The sequence below is a fragment of the Lactuca serriola genome, chromosome 3, assembly GCF_051521515.1.
Source record: "Lactuca serriola cultivar US96UC23 chromosome 3, Lser_US96UC23_V15, whole genome shotgun sequence".
Taxonomy (NCBI): Eukaryota; Viridiplantae; Streptophyta; class Magnoliopsida; order Asterales; family Asteraceae; genus Lactuca; species Lactuca serriola.
The window spans coordinates 19,779,257-19,783,912 of record NC_136410.1 but is presented as its reverse complement, the minus strand read 5'-3'; positions in this window follow the sequence as shown (position 1 = coordinate 19,783,912).

Genomic DNA, 4,656 nt, shown 5'->3' with positions numbered 1-4,656 from the left:
AAGTAGATGAGCCCGAATTAAATGAAGGGCACTCGGAAGGAGGAAACTTCAATGGATCTGTTGGTCAAGCCAACCCACCGATAGTTAGGCAAAACAACCAGGATAGAAGGAATGATGGAATAGGATGCAAGTATCAGGATTTTCTGACTTGCAAACCATCGACCTTCACTAGAAAGGAGGATCCGATCGGAGTTATGGATTGGATCTTAGAAATGGAGCTAGCCTTCATGACGTGTGGTTGTAGAGGCAAGTTGCAAACTACGTTCGATGTACGTCAGTTCAGGGGTGGAGCTGTTCGTTGGTGGAACACTTTAGGGAAGAACCTAAGCCCTAATGAGCCACTGCAACTGACAAGGGCAGAGTTCTTGGTGCAGTTCAATTGCAAGTTCTGTGCGGCCCAAAATCTGTTGGAGTTGGAGAACAAGTTTCTGACATTGACAAAGGGCAGCATGTCAGTTGATGAATACACAAATGCTTTCACGGACAAGATGGAGTTTGCTTTGCGCATCGTTCCAGATGAGCAGAAAAAGGTTGACTGATACGCAAAAGGACTCCCATGGGAGTACGCGGTGCCAGTGCGTCAGGCACCTACTCTAGAGGCAGCTATTTGGGTTGCCAAGTCTGTTGAGGACATGATCAAGGGAAGAACCGCTGACAAGGTTGAAGTTGGCGAAAAGAGAAAATTTGAAGGAACTTCAAGTTCCAATAAGAAAAGTAAATTTTTGAAGTCTACTTCGATGAAGTTTGGAGGGAAAGGAGGCGAAACGAAATGGTGTGAGAAGTGCAAGAAAAAACACTTTGGGAAATGTAGTGAGGATGTAACCTGCTACAAGTGTGGAAAAATTGGGCATTTTGCCAATGAGTGTCCGTCCAACAAAAGGATGTGTTTTGGGTGTAATGAAGAGGGGAACATTTTGAAAGACTGTCCGAAGAAGAAAGAGGCAGCAAAACCCAACATTCCCCCAAAGCCGAAAGCAAGAGCCTTCCAGATGACACTTGAGGTTGCGAAAGATGAAGCTGATTTCGCTTCAGGTACCTTTCTCGTAAACGAATTACCTGCTCAAATTTTGTTTGATTCTATAGCCAACTACTCCTTTATTTCGCATGATTTTGGTAGAAAACTAGCTTTGCCTGTTGATAGACTAGATAATGCTTTATTAGTCGAAGTTGCTAGTGGTAAGTTTGTACTTGTTAGCCATCGCTTGAAAAACATCTTCATTGACTTGAATGGGAATAAGTTGCACGAGGAATTATTGCCTATATAACTAAATGGTTTCAACATCGTTTTGGGAATGGATTGGCTTAGCACCAATGATGCCGAAATATTGTGTAGAAAGAAGATAGTAAAAATAAACCTGCCAGGGAAAGAGTCGTTTATGGTGTATGGGGACAAACACAGAGTAAATTCTGGAATCATTTTGTTAATGAAAGCCAGAAAGTGTTTAGCCAAAGGATGTACATCATATTTGGCATTCTTGATCGATGCTAAGAAGGAGAAAAAGGAGATGTAGAGCATTCCTGTCGTGTGTGATTATCCGGAAGTATTTCCCAAAGATCTTCCTGGATTACCGCCTAATAGACAAGTGGAGTTCAGAATAGACTTGTTACCAGGAACGACACCAATAGCAAAGGCACCTTACCGACTAGCACCGGCGGAGATGAAGGAGCTAATGATGCGACTTCAGGAGTTATTGGACAAAGGTTTCATTAGACCTAGTTCATCACCCTGGGGAGCTCCGGTGTTATTCGTGAAGAAGAAAGACGGAAGTATGAGAAAGTGCATCGATTACAGAGAGCTGGCAAGGCAACAATAAAGAATAGATATCCGTTGCTGAGGATTGATGACCTGTTCGATCAACTACAAGGTTCAAGTTATTTTTCAAAGATCACCTAAGGTTAGGATATCATCAGCTAAAAGTAGGGGAGCAGGATATCGAGAAGACTGCGTTCAGAATAAGGTATGGACACTACGAGTTCTTGGTTATGTCGTTTGGACTAACCAATGCACCAGAAGCATTCATGGTTTTAATGAACAGGGTTTGTAATACATTCCTTGATAAATCTATGATAGTGTTCATAGATGACATTCTGATTTACTCGAAAAGCCAAGAGGGACATGGCAGACACTTGCGAGAAGTGTTAGAAGTTTTGAAGAAGGAGAAGCTATATGCAAAATTCTCCAAATGTGATTTTTGGATTCGTGAAGTCCAATTCTTGGGTCACGTGGTCAACTGTGACAACCCAGAATTTCTATCATGTACAACATTTCAACTCAATAGAAGTCAGAACAGTTTCTGCTAACTTTCAAGGTTTTTGGAATAAGTTTGAGTCATTTTAAGTTAGTACTTCAAGAGATACCAGGAGAGAGGATGCCCTAGGGTTTATTGTGCAACAATAGAGTTCCAAAAACTTCAATAGTTTGGATTTTACGGCCCGAATGGTATTTGGAACGTAAACCCTAGTGACTATATATGTGGCACTTAGCCATTTTTCACACTTTTTCACCATTTCAAAGCTAGAACTCAAATCCTCTCAAGTAGCATCCAACTTTTCCTCCTTGATGTTCAACTTGTAAGTGTTTCTAGTCTTATTAAGTTGATATATTACTTAATCTAGTGATCTAACACATTTCCATCCGTGAAATCATTCCAAAAGGTTAGATCTTCAAGTTTCACCAAGAACACACACTAGTGTTCTTGGACTTTTAGCACATTTTCAAGCCTCTATCTTGTAAGTACTTCTATCCTAGAGTATCTTAAGGCTTGTTAAACTTCCATATATCAAGAAATCACCCAAGAATCACCAAGAACAAGGTGTTTACGGTGCAAGATGTTCTTGAACAGTAAACCCTAAAAAGGGTGCCAAAGTGTGCCCTAGTCCCTTCTAAGCCTTGGAAACTAGCATAGATCCTTTCCTTGATGAGTTTAGCACTTGAAAACATAAAAAGACCATTAACCATAGGGGTTTACGACCTTAAACCCAAAGGAAAATGGTCTAAGGACCTTAAACTCCATTTAGGAGTGAAATGGTGCCCTAATCCCTTCCATAGGCTTATACTTCAAGTGGAAATGAGTGACCTTTCATATATATATATATATATATATATAATACTTAAGCTTTTAATATTATAGAAGTATAAGGGTTGAATTTTAAAATTTTAAAATTCTAAGGATCAATTTGGAATTAAAGTATTTAATGTGTGAGACTTTACAAATTTCAAACTTGAGGGCAAGTTTTGAAACTATTCAAGACTTTTCAACTCCATAACTTATGAGTTAATGTTTCATTAAAATGAGTGACCTTTCATTTTATGTAACCTATGTGTTTTAATATGGACTTTAAAAGAGTGACTTTTGGTAATCCATAACTTGAGAACAAATTATGGATTCCATTAAAACACATAATTGATCAAGAATTAATCATCAAGCGATTCAACAAATAATTCCTATGATCTAACAATAACTCATAAGAACATGAACTTCAATATCAAAATTTCAAGAATCATATTAACACAGACAAAACATGGAAATTTGATATTAGCCAATGTAAATGGATTAACATAAACATTACACCATCTAAAACATGTTTTAAAACACCAAAACACTTTAGGGTAATTTTTCTAGTCCATTTCCAGCAGCAAAACTCGAAAAACTGCATTCTGGGGCTCCTACTCGTCGAGTGCAAGAACCTACTCCACGAGTAGGATGAATTTACACATGGAGTCGTCCAGTCCTCCCATGGACTCGGCAAGTTCATGCTGCAGAGTGCAGATTTTTGAGTTTTTTCAACAAATTTGCATCAAGTATCAAGAAAACAAGCCTAGTCGCTAATACCACTGTTGGGTTTTCAGCATACTAACACTCCTATGGTGTACATACAACCCTAGAAACCTTGGATCTATGTTTTCTCTAAAATACATGCAAATTTAGGGGGAGAAATAAACAAAAACAAACAAAATTAAAAAAAAAGCATTTTCCTTCTGTTTTATTTTTTTTCGGAAAACATTCAAAAATCCAAAAACATTTAAAAAAATTCAGAAAAATAAAAAATTTTGCATAAAGTTTTTCTTGTTGATGAAGGACCGGGAAATGAAATTAGCAAGTGATAACGGGCTATCTGAATCTGCGTAATGTACCTAAGTTGAATTGTCAACGCTCTGTGCTCGATGCGTTGGTAGGCACGAAAGATTTTAAATGGACTTGACTAGGGAAAGTTGGACCTAATGAATTTAAGGACTTGACAAATCTTGACCTAGTTAGATCCATTTAGCCTGACAATACGACGCTCGGATTTGTTGAGCAGGGAGATATACATGAGAATCTGCCGGTCACATTAAATGAACCCGTATCTAGAATGGTACACAGTATATGCACCATTCTCTTCTCAATCCCTCTGAAACTTCAATTAGTCATATGTTTCATCCTTTGCGTGATTGGAAGAGATCCGACCTGGATGTACATCATATGCATCCTAAATCTATCTTCTCTCTTAATAATTGTCTGCGCACCCGGTTATAAGGAGTATTCTGGAAGTCCTTGATGGCTGGGGCATGCCAGGAAGCGGGAAACACGTTCTAGTACAACTAAAATTGAACACATACAGGTTGTCTATAGATCTCGCTGCTCAATTTAGGTGGACAACAATATCCCTGGTCGT